Genomic DNA, 18,043 nt, shown 5'->3' with positions numbered 1-18,043 from the left:
ACACCCTTGATACTATAGTCATTTAGTTAAAAAGAAAAGGGGGAATTGTCGTATGCTTTACATTGGTTTGTTCTAGCCCTCCCCCGCCAAGAGAATTGGATCAGTCCAGTTAATTTCGTGGCCGCTTGGCCCCACCCCAAGGAACCCCGAGAGAGGGTTCCTGAGTGAGAGAGTTTCTGGATTCCTGAGTTACAGAGGAAGAGAGAGTGCTTGCACCGCTGCAAAGAGACAGCAGAGTTCTGTTTGGTGATTATTTTGTCTTAGTTTATGAATCGTTGTTTCTGAATAAAGAAATACAGCTTCCCTGCCCAGCCGTTGTCTCCGCATCTCTGTTACCCACCCGTGAAGCTAAGCCCTGCCGGCAAGAGCCTCCGAAAATTTTAACAACAAGGTACCACGCATTTCAGAGTGATATTCTGGTCTCTCTTCTCCCTCTCCCTCCCCTTCCCCCTCTCTCTCTTTCCCTCCCTCTCCCTCCCCTTCCCCCCTCTCTCTTTCCCTCCCTATCCCTACCTCTATCCCTTTCTCTTTATCTTTTACCTAAATCCCTGCCTCCTTTCCTCTTCTCTGCCTCACATGACACATACTTTCTCTTTCATATGTAATAAAGTCTTTAGAAAGCAGATTTAGGGTTTGTAGGTGGCTTACTAGTAGACCTCACACATTACCATGCTCTAGGACCTGGACTGGAACCCTGGGCCACTACATGGGCATGCCTGCTGTGGGTGGGGAAACTTTACAAGCAATAGAAAAGTGCAACAATGTTTCTTTTTCTTTTCTCTCTTTCTGTCTCTGTCCCTCATTCTCTATCTAGAAGGGAGAAAAAAAAAATGCCCTCCAGCACCAGCCGAGTTCTTCTGGCAGTGAGTCCTAGCAATAACCCTGACAAAAGCAACAACATCAACATCAATAACACACTAGCAATTCTAGAATTATAGTTATCTTCACTTTTAATACTTACTATAGGCATGATTCTGGATTTTTTTCAGCTATTAAATTGAAAAGAGATATACTTGGGCTTGGTGACACTGAAAATAAGAGGGAGCAAAATGGTAAAAGATACTGTGAATCATAGGTTTGTCTTTGGATTTAGATGGTTTCCAGCTCCTGCTTGCTCATATAAGACCAGAAGAATGCTAGATCAGAGATTTTTGCAAAATTCAACTTGACTTAGTCCATAAGAGCAACGGTGAGGGTTGATAGCACAATGGTTATGCAAACAGACTCTAGTGCCTGAGGCTCCAAAGTCCAGGTTCAATACTCCACACCACCATAAGCCAGAGCTGAGTAGTGCTCTGGTAAAAAAAACAAAACAAACAAACAAACAAAAAAACCAAAGTCCATAAGAGCAAATAGTATGCCATTTCTGTTTTTGGTAACAGTGTGAGAGTACTTTCCCAGCACTTTTTATTTCTCCTTTTACTTTTTTTTTTTTTTTCCAATTGCTAGCTTTCCTATCTTCTTCTTCTTCTAGCGTTTGCCCTTCTTCCATAGCCAGTCAACAGTGTCAGGTTGAGCCTGATGTAAAGTGTCGAGACCTCCTTTGAATCTGGAGAGGTGGCAGTCGTTGACTGTGTGGGTCATAGTCTGTCTGTAGCCGCAGGGGCAACTCGGGTTGTCTCTGGCTCCCCAGCGGTGGAACATAGTGGTACACCGGCCATGGCCTGTTCGATAACGATTGAGGAGGCTTTCCTATGCATTCTCCTGACTACATAATATTAGAATATTTTCAACTAATAAATTAAATTGGATAAATATATTTTTAAAAGTCATTAAATTTAATGAGCAAAATAAAAGTGAAATCAGTAGGCTTCATGAATCTGACAGAAGGTCAGTGAGAATGTTCTTAATTGTATCAACAGCAAATGGCATGGTGCTTGCTCCATTAGACTGTATACTAAAATTGCAACAACACAGAAATTACCATTCCCCTTGCATAAGGATGACACACAAATTTATGAAGTGTGTTATAGTTTTTACATGGAAAAAATTGGCAGAACACTCTGTGGTGCTTGTCATAGAAAAGTCTCAAAGACTCGAGTCCAACAGCAAGGAAAACAAAAACAAAAATAAACTATTGGAATGATATCAAACTGAAAAGCTTCTGCACAGTAAAAGGAACCATCATCAACAACAACAACAAAAAGCCTGAATGAACTGGATACTGTACAGCAAACCATAACAAAGGGACTTTTCAAAGTTAACCCAATTAACAAATAATGTGATGATAATATTAACTATCGATTGTCTTTTTGAACCTTAAGACAGCAGGAACCTCACATCTCCACTATAGAGCCCCTACTCCCCCCAGTCCTGGAACCCTTGGCTAGGGCCCACTTTCCCGTATGCATCTCCCAATCCAAACCAAATAATATTGCATCCGTCAATCACAACCTAACCAACGCAACGATTGCCACCTCAACATGCTTCACCTCAGACTGTATCCAGAGACTTCACGTGTGGAATGACAACCCTTCAGCTTCATTACTCGGGATGCCACCGGGATGCCACCGGGATGCCACCGGGATGCTAGCCAGGCTTCCCTGGATTGAAGACCCCACCAATGTGTCCTGCAGCTCAGCTTCCCCAGAGACACACCTTACTAGGGAAAGAGAGAGGCAGACTGGGAGTATGGACCGACCAGTCAACGCCCATGTTCAGCGGGGAAGCAATTACTGAAGCCAGACCTTCTACCTTCTGCAACCCTCAACGACCCTGGGTCCATGCTCCCAGAGGGCTAGAGAACGGGAAAGCTATCATGGGAGGGGGTGGGCTATGGGGATTGGGTGGTGGGAATTGTGTGGAGTTGTACCCCTCCTACCTTATGTTTTTGTTCATTAATCCTTTCTTAAATAAAAATTTTTTTTAAAAAAGCCTGAATGAATGGGTAAAGATCATTATACATCATACATCATAATTACAAAAGTATATACAGGACTCACGAAACTCAGAAAAAAAGAAGAAAAAAAAAGCAACCCCATTAGTTATGGGAAGAAGGCATGCATAGACTTTTTTTTCACCAAAGAAGATATCAGATGGCCAAAAGACATATGAACAAAAATGCTCAAAGTCACTGATTATCAGAGAACTGCAAGTGAAAGAAGTAATGATATCTTACTTTACACCTGTGAAAAATACATACATTAGAAAGACTAGAAACAAGTATTGGTGAGGATATAGAGAAAGGAATACTATCACATTGTTGGTGGAAATGTAAACTAATTCAGCCTCTTTGGAAAACAGTCTGAAGATTCCTCAAACATTAGAAATGGACCTAGCTTATGATCCAGCAGTTTCTATCCTAACAATTTTTCCAAGGAAAACAAAAACACCTATTCAAAGAGATCTATGTGCACCTATGTTTATAGCAACACTGTTTTTAATAGCTCAAATATGGAAGTAACACAGATGTCCAATGACGGATGAGTGGTTAGAAACATGTGATATATGTACAGTGGAATACTACTCAGCTATGAGAAATGATGAAATCTTCTCCTTTACCAATCTTGGACAGGACTTGAGGGAATCGTGTTAAGTGATAGCAGCAGAAGAATGAATATTGAGTTATCTCATTTATATGTGGAACTTAAGAAACAAGGAAGAGAAAACACAGGGTGAAACTTGTACCAGGTGTACCCTGTTACAGCAAAGCCAAGGACTGGGGTGAGAAGTAGAAGGGAGGTAGGGAGAGCTGGGAGAGTGTTGCAGACCCAGTACAGGATGATAGAGAAAGACTTCAATTGGTTGCTGAAGTGATAGGCAGACAGAAACCATGCGTGAGATGATAAGACAATTGTCCTGTAAATTATTATTCCCCTAAGAAGATGATTAAAAAAAAAAACTTGTGGGCTTCACAAAATATACAAACTGATATTTGGTGAATAACTACAACATCTAAGACACATCCTCGATTTTTCTCAGCTAATCATAATGAAATGGAGGGTTCCTCCAGGAATCACTAATTTAGAGGTGAAGAAACTGAAATTTTAGTTAATGGATTTACAGTGGATGAATGCCTGTCTACAAAGCTCATTTCTTCCTTTTAAAAATTTTAAATATTTTATTTATTAATTTTGGGCAAAGACAGACAGAAATTGAGAGGGAAGAAGGATCTGGAGTGGGGAGCGTGGGAATGGTGGAGAGACCTGCAGAACTGTTTCAGTGCTCATGAAGCTTCCCTCCTGCAGGTGGGGATTGAGGTTTTGATTCTCAGTCCTTGAGCATTGTAGTGTGTATGTTCTACCACCTGGCCCCAGAAAAGTTCAATTTTTATAATGTGTCTCCTTATACTCAAGGATATTGCTATCACTAAAAGTTTTCTAACTTATTATTTTAAACTTTGACAAGGGGCAAGGAGGTAGCTCACCTAATAGGGCAACTACCTTACTAATAATGGCATGAAAATAGTCCTTACAACAGTATATTTATTGCATTGATGGCATGAGGCCTTCAAGTTTGGTTCTGAGGTGAGCATTTTTAAATTAGTGACTTAGATTATAAAATTATAGTGACAAGATTATAAAATTATAAAGACATAGGCCCATACCACACCCATCACCGAAGTTCTGTCTCTCACCATCCTTACCCTACCCCACCTCAGATGACATTCATAGTTCTCATAAAGTCTTAGAGACAGATCGGATACTCCCCCCTTTTTGCCCCAACTTTAAGTATTTTAATCACTTATGTAAACATGACCATGCAGTGTTTGTCTTTTTTTTTTTTAATTTCCTTATTGGGGAATTAATGTTTTACATTCAACAGTAAATACAATAGTTTGTACATGCATAACATTCCCCAGTTTCCCATATAACAATACAACCCCCACTATGTCATGTATCATCTTTCATGGACCTGTATTCTCCCCACCCACCCACCCCAGAGTATTTTACTCAATTCCATTTCAGGTTCAACTTGTGTTTTCTTTTCTGATCTTGTTTTTCAACTTCTGCCTGAGAGTGAGATCATCCCATACTCTTCCTGACTTATTTCACTTAACATGAATTTTTCAAGGTCCATCCAACATCGGCTGAAAACGGTGAAGTCACCATTTTTTTACAGCTGTGAGTATTCCATTGTGTATATATACCATGACTTGCTCAGCCACTCATCTGTTGTTGGACACCTGGGTTGCTTCCAGGTTTTGGCTATTACAAATTGTGCTGCCAAGAACATATGTGTACACAGATCTTTTTGGATGGGTGTGTTGGGTTCCTTAGGATATATCCCCAGGAGAGGAATTGAAGGGTCATAGGGTAGCTCCATTTCTAGCCTTCGGAGAGTTCTCCAGACTGTTCTCCACAGAGGTTGGACCAACTGACATTCCCATCAGCAGTGTAGGAGGGTTCCTTTGACCCCACACCCTCTCCAGCATTTGCTGCTGTTACCTTTTCTGATGTATGACATTCTCACAGGAGTGAAGTGGTATCTTATTGTTGTCTTTATTTGCATTTCTCTGACAATCAGAGACTTGGAGTATTTTTTCATGTGTTTCTCGGCCTTTTGGATCTCTTCTGTGGTGAATATTCTGTCCAAGTCCTTCCCCCATTTTTGGATGGGATTATTTGTTGTCTTGTTGTTGAGTCTGGCAAGCTCTTTATATATGTTTGTTATTAAACTCTTATCTGATGTATGGCATGTAAAGATCTTCTCCCGTTCTGTGAGGGGTATTTTGGTTTGGGTAGTGCTTTCTTTTGCTGTGACGAAGCTTTTTAATTTGATGTAGTCCCATAGGTTTATACTTGCCTTAGTCTTCTTTGTAATTGGATTCACTTCATTGAAAATGTCTTTAAAATTTATGTGGAAAAGAGTTCTGCCAATATTTTCCTCTAAGTATCTGATAGTTTCTGGTCTAACATCCAAGTCCTTGATCCACTTGGAATTTACTTTTGTATTTGGTGAAATACAGTGATTCAGTTTCATTCTTCTGCATGTTTCAACCCATTGTTTCCAACACCATTTGTTGAAGAGACTCTGCTTTCCATATTTGAAAGTCTGGGCATCTTTCTCAAAGATTAGATGTCCATAGGTGAGGGGTGCTTACTTCTGGGCTCTCAATTCTATTCCACTGGTCAGTGTGTCTATTCATGTTCCAGTACCAAGCAGTTTTGATGACAATGGCCCTAAAATACAGTTTGAGATCTGGGAGTGTGATGCCTCCAGTTCTTTTCTTTCTTCTCAAGATTGTTTTGGAAATTCTAGGTCTTTTCTGGTTCCAGACAAACATTTGTAGCATTATTTCTATTCTCCTAAAAAATGTGTTTGGGATCTCGATGGGGATAGCATTAAATCTGTAGATGGCTCTGGGTAGTATATTCATTTTGATTATGTTAATTCTTCCAACCCAGGAACATGGAATATTTTTCCACTTCTTTGTGTCTTTTTCAATTTCTTTAAGTAGTGACTCATAATTTTCAGTATACAAGTCTTTCACTTCTTTGGTTAGATTTACTCCTAGATATTTTATTGGTTTGTTGCTGTAGTAAAAGGAATTGACTTCTGGATTTCAATTTCTTCTAACTTAGTGTTTGCATAGAGGAATGCCACTGACTTTTGAATGTTAATTTTATAGCCTGACACTTTACTGTATTGCCTGGTGATTTCCAAAAGCTTCTTGCTGGATTCCTTAGGTTTTTCCATGTATACTATCATGTCATCTGCAAATAGGGAGAGTTTGACTTCTTTTCTTCCAATCTGTATCCCTTTAATTCCTTGCTCCTGCCTGATTGCTATGGCAAGAACTTCCAACACTATGTTGAATAGTAATGGTGATAGTGGGCAGCCCTGTCTAGTACCTGATCTGAGTGGAAATGCTTCCAGTTTTTCACCACTGAGTATGATATTGGCTGTAGGTTTACTATATATAGACTCCACTATCTTGAGTAATTTTCCATCTATTCCCATTTTTTGTAGTGTTTTGATCATAAAGGGATGTTGTATTTTGTCAAAGGCTTTCTCTGCGTCTATTGATATGACCATGTGGTTTTTGGTCTTGCTTTTGTTGATGTGGTGGATCACACTGATTGATTTACGTATATTAAAACAACCTTGCATGCCTGGGATAAACCCCATTTGGTCATGATGAACAATATTTTTGATATACTGCTGTGTCTGGTTGGCTAGAATTTTGTTCAATATTTTTGTATCTATGTTCATCAGATATATTGGTCTGTAGTTTTCTTTTTTGGTTGTGTCCCTGTCTGCTTTTGGTATCAGGGTGATGTTGACTTCATAGAAGCTGGCATAGAAGCTTCCAGTGTCTTCGATCTTCTGGAACTTTTAAAAGTAGAGGTATTAGTTCTTCTTTGAAGGTTTTGTAGAATTCATTTGTAAAACCATCTGGTCCAGGACTTTTATTTTTGGGGAGATTTTTGATAACTGTTTCAATTTCATTAGCTGTGATGGGCCTGTTCATGTTATCTACTTCCTCTTTACTTAGTTTTGGAAGTTGGTAGGTATATAGGAAATTGTCCATTTCTTCCAGGTTCTTTAGTGTGGTGGCGTATAGTTGTTCATAGAAGCCTCGCATGATGTTGAATTTCTGCAGTGTCTGTTGTGATAACTCCTTTTTATTTAGTATCTGATTTATTTGGGTCTTCTCCCTTTTTTGTTTTGTGAGTCTGGCTAAAGGTTTGTCGATTTTGTTCACTCTTTCAAAGAACCAACATTTACTTTCGTTGATCTTTTGTATGGTTTTCTTATTCTCAATGTTACTTATTTTTGCCCTAACTTTAGTGATTTCTGTCCTTCTGGTTGCTGTAGGGTTCCTTTGTTCTACTTCTTCTAGGTCTTTAAGATGTGCTGTTTATTTGTGCTTTTTCTTGTTTCCTAATGTGTGCTTGTATAGCTATGAACTTCCCTCTTAGTACTGCCTTAGCTGTGTCCAGTGTTTGTCTTTCATGAGGTGAATATTTCTATACTGTCTCTAAGCCTCCTTTCTCTTTTCAGAATGCAATGTGATCCTTAATTACTTCCATTCCAGGTAGTGGTAGTGATCCCTGCCACCCTCACATCATGAATATGTTCCTTCAATTTATCCTTTCATAAATACCAAAGTAAAATTCTTGATATGGAAACAAATGGCCACATGACTTCTTAAAAATTTCAATATGACTTTTTACAGTATGGATTAAAGTCAGAAATTATGGGGGCAACGGGAGTGGGAGGGAGACACTGGCCAATTGGCTTACCTGGTAAGACACCATGAGTACAAGCAGGTTCAAATCAGGACCTCATTGAACTGGAGGGGGAAATTAACTGCTATAATGTCTTTCCTTCTCTTCCTTGCCTCCCTCTATCTGAAAAAGACTGCCTCGAGCTGTAAGGACTTAGCAATGATGAAAAAAAACAAGCAAATAAACAGATACCATCAAAAAAGAACTTAAAAAAATCTGAGAACCTACTGGCAATACAGAATTCTAACACATAGAATATTCTATGCACAATTTATCACACAAGCCTATCCCTTTACTCTGAAAATCTCCTTGAGAACAGGGACCCATTTTTGTTTACATTTCCAGGCATATAATATGTATCACAAGACCCTTCAAACATTAAGTAATGAGAAAATACATGTGAAATTGAAAACCATTAGTCATAGAAGATAGAACGTTGAAATGCATCAGCACAAAGCTGTTGCTAGCACTTGAGCACATGTCATATTGACAACATTTTGTTATTTTGATGTTACAGAATTTTTTCAGGGTGTTGTAAATTGGAGAAAAGTCACAATTTGCCAATGCTTAATTTAGTTTTGCTTAAGTGTAAGGTATAATTCAAGACCTTTAAGAAATCTGTAGAAATGTCAACACATATTGACCAAGTTCCATTAATGGTAGAAAGATAATTTTTCTTTTGCTGAATGAAAAGCTGAATTAAGAATTAAACTTACTAAAAGATAATGATGGTCAGTAATAGCAACTTATTATGCATATAACATATACCACTTTCTTTTCTAAGTACTTTACCTGTATAAACTTATTAATTATCATGACACCATTACAAGATTGAAGATATTATTATAGTCTTTTTATAGATGAAGAATTAAAAATGCATAAATTAAATGATTTGCCTAAGCCAGTTTAGCTAGTAATTTGCTGATCTAGAATTAAGTATCAGAGCTGCCAATTTCTGTCTTTTATATTACACCTTCTTCTACTACTTTAAAGGGGTGGGGGAATTATTACTTGACTTAATTAAAAAGCAATGCATTTAGTATGACTTAGGTGACTTTTAAAATAATATCTCATCCATGTAGGGCAGGTAATGACAAAATTAATAATGCTTTTGAGTGGCTATTGTTACCCCAGTTTGACCAAGGGAGAATTCGATGTTTGCACAAATGAACAGTAATAAGTCAAAAGGAGAGCAAAACTTAGGTATCTTTGGGAGAGCAGAGTAGAAAGCAGATAGATAGCTCCTATGATAGTATTCTCCTAAAGGGTGAAGTGACTTATCACTGGGAAGTAGAATAAAGGGTTATGTGACTTATGACTAGGAGGTAACTTTGGAACTGAAGTCAGAATTGGGGACTAATTTTTGGTTCTGTCACATACTTTTGGAAAACCCTTGATAAACTTACTTAGCTGCTGCTGCTGCTGCTGGTGTGTGTGTGTGTGTGTGTGTGTGTGTGTGTGTGTGTGTGTGTGTTTACTACATTTTATATATGTCCAAGTGTGATTGTGAGGATCATAAAAGGCAAATGTAGAGTGTTCAGGAGACAACACCATTGCATGGCAATGATCATAACTCAGGAGATGTGTTTTTCACGGGCATGGTATTCAAAGCTAACTGACTTCCTTAGGTGAATTCTACAAGTCACCTTAATACAATAAGAGACAACTTTGTTGCTTTTATCACTTAAGAAAGGGTTTTAGGAGGACTGTGCCAGAAACAAGATGAACGACAAATACATATTTGTTATAAATCACACATCATAGGAGTCAACATTTATCTGTGAGTAGGCTCCTTGAGGAATATTTTGGGGAACAACATTCCAGGAGCAACTGCATATTCAAAACATGTATTCCTTTTTATTCTTGAGTGACAGTTTGAGTTGTTGACTTGACTACAACACTAAAATTAATGGAGATTGTATTATTACTGCTGCTGAAGGAATATGGTCTGGGTAACAAAGGGCCACTAACTTTGCTGAACATTGCACTGAAAAATCACAAGGATTGCTATTTGTAAGGCAGTATGACTGTTCTTTATGAATAGCATGTTGTGATGGTATTGTAGATTATTAACATGATTGCATTTCTCACCATTCTCTTTCTAATATTAATTTTAATTTCCTCTAATTAGGAGGTGGAGGTTTTTGTGACTTATTTTAACAATATAATGCAGAGGGAATGATCATGTCATCTCTTAGACTAAAGCTCATGACCTTGCATACTTTTGCTCTTGCTCTCTAGAAATTGTGCTTCTTCTTGAATGGTTAATTCTGCCACATAGATGAACATGGGCTAGTCTACTGACCATAAATTACCCCATCTCTAACCAATAGCCAGTCTAATTCTCAGATATATAAGTGAAGTCTCCTTAAAAGTTCCAGCCTTTCTCTCACCTACTAGTTGACTACAGACACTTGAGTGACCCCGCCAACTAAGGTCAATCAATAGGTAGATTTATGAGCAAAAATAAATGAATTTTACTTTAACTCGGGCACACAAAAATACCATGGCCCATGGGTCAAATTAGGTCTGCTCTTTTGTGGGAACAGTTAAATTTTCTTATTTATATATTAACAGTGTCTATTTTCATGCTACAATGTAGAATGGAGTTGGTGCTACTGAGTTCTTCTGACCTAAAATATTTGAGGCTCTGGGGTCATGGTGCATGAAGATGGAAAAGACCTATGTTGGGGGTCAGAGTGTTTTACAGACACCTATCATGGAGAGACAAGAAATTGTACCCATGTGTCAATAACTGTACCATAAACCATTAGCCTTCTAATAAAGTAAGGGAAAATATTTACTATGTGAGCTTTATAGGGAATTTAACTGACCTTTGCTTTAAAATCACTAAGAGTTTTAGTGGCTGGCCCATCAATACTTAACTATTCCATATGACACATGCTAGATAAATACTGAGAACTATTAAATATTACTACTAAAATTAGGATTCATTTGTTGAGTCATTATTTAGATGTGGATTACCTAAAATTCAGTCACACACATGAGAGATACAGCTTATATCTTTATAGAGTTTACAGATCATTGGAAGCCATATTTTAAAAGCAAGTAATATGTAGTTAAACAGATGTATGAAGTAACAGAGAAAGCAGGTGATTTGACTATCCTTAGACAGGGTACCAGCAGCTGCTGATATAAGTGAGGGTATGCTGCAGACATAAAGGGTTGCGATATTTATGAGAATAGGATGGATAGTTATAAGGCAAAGACATTATTTTGGTTCATAAAAGGATATAGAAATTTCTAGAGTTGGCAAAATAGTTCACCTGGACAGTGAGCCTCATTTGCCTTACTTACACATCTCTTTTCCTCTGTCTCTATCTCTCTCGGTTTCTTTTTATCTGAAAAACCCAAAGAGCCACTAAACATGCAGTAAGCTTGCTAGAAACTAATCAAAAAAGGGATAAGAAAGGTAAAAAGAAGTTTCTGCCAGAGTTTGCTGCAGTGATGAAAGTGCTCTGCATCAATGTGTGTTGGTTACAAAATTATACAAGTGTTGACATTCACAGAACTGCACACTAAAAAAGGCATCAACTTGATAGGTGCTCATTTTAAAATCCATCCCAAGAATTGGCAATGATATGCTTCAGATACTGATGATGAGGTAAGAATCCATCACTATCACAGAAAAAAAGGTAGCTATAACCTTACTTTCTCTGATCATCTTACTAAGTCTTGGGGAATATACAACAGGTTCATAATCACATGTGAAGCTGTCATTGTCCTTGGAAAGACTGTTAACAACTGAGTCACTGAGATGATGCATAAAATGTCATGAGAGCATCAGGTGTTCTATGCATCTAAGTGTGGACCATGAGTCAAAAGTATATGGTGGTAAAATACCCCAGGTTTTCAAGCTTTTCACTTTGATGCTAGACATTGTTCCTGTGTCTAATTTTGGATCCTATCACCTTCCTTGGCCTCACCTCCTCACATAGATTTTAGAAAATACTTTTCTCTCCAGTTGACATCACAGGGTTGAATTGTCTGGGGTGGTTTCTCAATTCTTTCACCAAAGACACTATCTATATATTTGATAAAGTCTTTGTTCATTCTTCCCAATACACTTCCCAACAATATGTTCTTTAGTCAGGTGTATTGTTGTCAGAAAAGATTTATGTCATTTAGCACTAGTATTTCTACCTATGAATACATTTTGCTACCCCAGATAACAATAAGTACTTGCATAGAATGGGTTTGGGGATCTAAACTGGAGGTCTCAAGGAAGCTGGCGTAACTGTTAAAAAACAGTTCATTGATTGCTGACGTTTTTTAAAAAAAATGAGGAACACAGAATATTTTATACACTCATTTGCACTGCTTCGTCCCTTCATTTGTATGTCAAATATTATGCATATTCACAGGGAAGATCATCATACATATACTCAAAGAATCCTGAAGGAAGAGTGATGCCACTAGCTGAGTCCCCTCTTTCCTTCCTTCCTTCCTTCCTTCCTTCCTTCCTTCCTTCCTTCCTTCCTTCCTTCCTTTTTCCCTTCCATCTTCTTTTCACTTATTTATAGGGTAGCAACAGAAAGAAGTTGAGATGGAAAAAGAAATTGAGACGGAGAGAGAAAGGGAGACAAATGTAACACTGCTATATGGGTCATGAAGTTTCCCTCCTGAAGGTGAGGACCAGAAGTTTGAACCTAGGTTCTTGCCCATAGTAACGTGTATACTTTATTAAGTGCACAACCACCCCTATACTGGATTTCTGAGTACAGGTGCCAGATCAAGTGACTTTATTGTCTGTTATTAAAATATTTTTCAAAGATTTGGCCCAGGAGATTACACAGTGGATAAAGCATTGGTATCTTAAGCTTGAAGTCCTTGGTGTCACATATGCCGAAGTGATGCTCTGGTTCTATTTTCCTCTTACTCCTTCATTAATATATATATATATATATATATATATATATATATATATGTGTGTGTGTGTGTGTGTGTGTGTATAAAATATTTAAATTTTATATACTTAAACATAAAACTGACAAAAGGATTTAGAACATATATATATATATATGCAATATATATATGCAAACATATCCTTATATATGAGTTTCTATATTCTTCTTTAGCCTTTGTGACCTAATATTTGGTAAATATTTACTTTTTGATGTTAATTAAGATATTTGTTGCTGCCAGTACCATGGAATTCAATATATATGTATTTTAAACTTCCTTTCAGAAACATCTCATTAAACCAGTTTAGGGTTTCAATGTATATTTTTTAAATTTCTTTATTGGAGAATTAATGTTTTACATTCAACAATAAAAACAATAGTTTGTACATGCATCACATTTCTCAGTTTTCCATATAACAATACAACCCCCACTAGGTCCTCTGTCATCCTTTTTGGACCTGTATTTTCACCTCCACCCACTCCAGAGTCTTTTACTTTGGTGCAATACGCCAATTCCAGTTCAGGTTCTACTTGTGTTTTCTCTTCTGATCTTGGTTTTCAACTTCTGCCAGAGAGTGAGATCATCCCATATCCATCCTTCAATTTCTGACTTATTTCACTTAACATGAATTTTTCACGGTCCATCCAAGATTGGCTGAAATGGTGAAGTCACCATTTTTGTTAGCTGAGTATTCCATTGTGTATATACAGCACAACTTACTCAGCCACTCATCTGTTGTTGGACACCTGGGTTGCTTCCAGGTTTTGGCTATTACAAATTGTGCTGCTAAGCACATTTTGTATACACAGATCTTTTTGGATGGGTGTGTTGAGTTTCTCAGGATATATCCTCAGGAGGTCCATTTCTAGCTTTCTGACAGTTCTCCAGACTGATCTCCACAGAGGTTGGACCAACTGACATTCCCAACAGCAGTGCAGGAGGGTTCCTTTGACCCGGTTCTCCAGCATTTGTTGCTATTAGCCTTTCTGATGTATGACATTCTCACAGGAGTGAAGTGGTATCTCATTGTTGTCTTTATTTGCATTTCTCTGACAATCAGAGACTTGGAGTATTTTTTCATGTGTTTCTTAGCCTTTTGGATCTCTTTTGTGGTGAATATTCTGTCTATGTCCTCCCTCCATTTTTGGAGTTAATTTGTTTTCTTGTTGTTGAGTTTGGCAAGTTCTTTAATTATTCTGGTTATTAGCATCTTGTCTGATGTATGGCATGTAAAGATATTTTTCCCATTCTGTGAGTGGACTCTTGGTTTGGATATTGGTTTCTTTTGCTGTGCAGAAGCTTTTTAATTTGATGTAGTCCCATAGGTTTATGCTTGCCTTAGGCTTCTTTGTAATTGGATTCATTCCACTGAAGACGTCTTTAAAATTTGTGCGGAAAAGAGTTCTGCCAATATTTTCCTCTAGATATCCGATAGTTTCTGGTCTAACATCCAAGTTCTTGATCCACTTGGAATTTACTTTTCTATTTGGTGAAATACAGTGGTTCAATTTCATTCTTCTGCATGTTTCAACCCATATTTTCCAACACCATTTGTTGAAGAGACTCTGCTGTCCGTATTTGATAGTCTGGGCCCCTTTGTCAAAGATTAGATGTCCATAGGTGAGGGGTGCTTACTTCTGGGCTCTCAATTCTATTCCACTGGTCAGTGTGTCTATTCATGTTCCAGTACCAAGCAGTTTAGATGACAATGGCTCTATAATACAATTTGAGATCTGGGAGTGTGATGCCTCCAGTTCTGTTCTTTCTTCTCAAGATTGTTTTGGCAATTCTAGGTATTTTCTGATTCCGGATTAATATTTGTAGTATTTGTTCTATTCTCCTAAAAAATGTGGCTGGGACCTTGATGGGGATAGAATTAAATTTTTATATGGCTCTGGGTAGTATATTCATTTTGATGATGTTAATTCTTCCAACCCATGAACATGGAATATCTTTCCACATCTTTGTGTCTTTCAATTTCATTGAGTAGTGACTCATAATTTTCAGTATACAAGTCTTTCATTTCTTTGGCTAATTTTATTCCTTGATATTGTATTGTTTTTGTTGCTATAGTAAAAGGAATTGATTTCTGGATTTCTTCTTCTGCTACCTTAGTGTTTGCATAGAGGAATGCTACTGACTTTTGAATGTTAATTTTGTAGCCTGACACCTTACTGTATTGCCTGATGATTTCCAAAAGCTTCTTGCTGGATTCCTTAGTTTTTTCTGTGTATACTATCATGTCATCTGCAAATAGGGAGAGTTTGACTTCTTCTCTTCCAATCTGTATGCCTTTAATTCCTTGCTCCTGCCTGATTGCTATGGCAAGAACTTCCAACACTATGTTGAATAGTAATGGTAATAGTGGGCATCCCTGTTTAGTACCTGATCTGAGGGGAAATGCTTCCAGTTTTTCAGCATTGAGTATGATGTTGGATGTAGGTTTCATATATATATATATATATATATATATATATATATATTCCACTATCTTGAGGAATTTTCCATCTATTCCCATTTTTTGTAGCATTTTGATCATAAAGGGATGTTGCATTTTGTCACTAGGCCACTGAGGTATAGATCTTCTCCTGAGTTTCCTGGCTAGTTCTCTGTCCCCTGGTGTCATCACAGGGCCTCCCTGCCACTGCTCCAGATTCTGAGGGCAGTAGCAATGGAGACTCACAGTTGCATTTGGTGAGTCTCAGGGGAGTCCCCTTGTTGCTGAAACAAACTGGAAGTGGTGTGTCAACTGGTAAACTGCGGGACTGTTCCCAGCCACTTAATCTCTCCCCTGGCTTCTCTCTGTCCATGAGCCACACATGTTTGCACTCACTGGTGATTTGGTGGGTTCCTGAAGTCATTCCAGTCCCTTCCTGTTGCAGTTCCAGGTGGTCTCCTTTGGTATTCCTAGTTGACCCGGGAAAGGAGAGGAGAAAAACAGCTGCTGCTGCCTCCATGTATTTTTATACTGTTTTCTGCTTTCTGTTTTATTATTTCTGCTCTTACCTTATCACTGTAGACCCAGGTTTTTTGTATTTTTTGACTTCTTCATATTTTCCTTAGCATACTAAATTACCAGCACAAATAGGCATTTTTGGAAAAGCTCTTTGAAGAAATTTCTCATGGCACCTAATCTCCTTTTATATTCTTCTGATTTTACAGGAGCATAGGTAAAGCATTCTCCAACCATGTGATCCCTGCTCAGACCTGTAATTGTTTTTATACCCACTTACAGTTATTCTCTGGAAATGCCTCAGTAGTCAAATGAGTTCCTAGTTATCTGCACTCTTTTGTGATCAAGTGAGCCACCTAATGGTCATTACTGACAACTGCAATTCAATGTTTTTTCCAGGTTGCTACAGGCAGGAGACTGTTTTTTTTTTTTAATTTTTTTATTTAAGAAAGGATTAATGAACAAAAACATAAGGTAGGAGGGGTACAACTCCACACAATTCCCACCACCCAATCTCCATAACCCACCCCCTCCCATGATAGCTTTCCCATTCTCTAGCCCTCTGGGAGCATGGACCCAGGGTTGTTGAGGGTTGCAGAAGGTAGGTCTGGCTTCTGTAATTGCTTCCCCGCTGAACATGGGCGTTGACTGGTCGGTCCATACTCCCAGTCAGGCAGGAGACTGTTAATCAGTGCTTAAAAAAAAAAAAAAAAAAAGACGGAAGCAAGCTGTTTGTAAGACTTGTGAGAACTAGTGATTATCTTTGGATGGCAGGAGGGTGGAGATACAAAACTTTGGTGATGGGTGGAGTGTGGAACTACACATCTTACAATCATGTAAGAAACTATTAATAACTAATAAAATTATTTTTTAAAAATTGTGTGTCTAAAATAATCACATGGAAAACTAATGGAGAACACATGATCAATATTTTCAAAACAAGGCCAAATTCTGAGAAAATTTTCATATCCATAAAAGTCTGAGGATCACTAAGAAACTCAGTTTTTCTCAAGTATTTGAGCCACAGTTTTATTCAAAAAGCTATGAAAAATTATATCACTAAAAAATTAAATAGAAGTCCAATAGCAAATGAAAATTAAAAACACATGTTGGAAAATCAAATGGAAACTAAGTATGAATCTAAAGAAGCAAAGTTTCATTAGAAAATTATTTTTACTGAAGCACCAACTATGTACAGCACTGTATATCTTTTAATAGTCATGTTCACACCTCTTTAAACAATTTCATTTTGTTTTAATACAGAAGAAACTATAACTGGATTGTGCACTGCAATTAAATTATTCTTAGAATAGTGGTTTATTAAATACTGATCTAAAATATAACAACTTTTTCATTTAGTTTTATTTTATTTTCTACTTCGGTTCTAGCCATAAACCAGGCCATCCAATCTCTATACTGTAAATTGTTTTTTGGCCCTCATTTCCTCTCCTGTTAATTTAAATTATTTTTGCTTAAAAGGTTGTTATTAACTTCTAAAACATTGTAAATCACTTAAAGTTATATTATCTAGAATTATACCAGTCAGGGTCTGGGAGATGGCTTATCTGTTAGACTTCACATTTTGTCAAGTTCAAGCACCAATCACCACTTAGGAGAGAGAAGCTGTTGGGATAAGCTTCACAAGAAGAGGAGCCATTCTGTGTTGTCTTTCTCTCTGTGTCCCCTTTGTTATTTTTTATTAGATAGGACCAATAGAAACTGAGAGGAGTGAGGGAGATAGCAAGGAAGACAGAGAGACACAGAGAGAGACCTACAGACCTGCTTTACCTCCCTTGAAGCGTCCCTCCTGCAAGTAGGGCTCGAACCCAGTGGGTTAACTTAACAGCCTGGTCCCCTCTCTGTCTCTATGATAATGAGATATGTGTTAATTTGAGACCCGATAAACTGAATATTTCTTAGATATTTTGAAATTTGGGTGCCCAAGTCTATCATCACAATGTAAGAAGGCAAGTACATCATTCTAAGTGAA

General features: G+C 37.7%; 1 non-coding gene across 1 annotated transcript; it reads left to right on the top strand.

Annotated features, from left to right (window-relative positions):
- The first annotated feature begins 1,875 nt into the window (after positions 1-1,875).
- On the top strand, positions 1,876-1,977 carry LOC132542806 (U6 spliceosomal RNA). The gene has a single exon (XR_009553775.1). It is a non-coding gene; the product is annotated as a U6 spliceosomal RNA (small nuclear RNA).
- The last annotated feature ends 16,066 nt before the right edge of the window (positions 1,978-18,043 follow it).

The sequence above is a fragment of the Erinaceus europaeus genome, chromosome 1, assembly GCF_950295315.1.
Source record: "Erinaceus europaeus chromosome 1, mEriEur2.1, whole genome shotgun sequence".
In the NCBI taxonomy this organism is placed as follows: domain Eukaryota; kingdom Metazoa; phylum Chordata; class Mammalia; order Eulipotyphla; family Erinaceidae; genus Erinaceus; species Erinaceus europaeus.
Note: the sequence above shows the minus strand (reverse complement) of the source record. Positions and strands in the feature narration are given on the sequence as shown.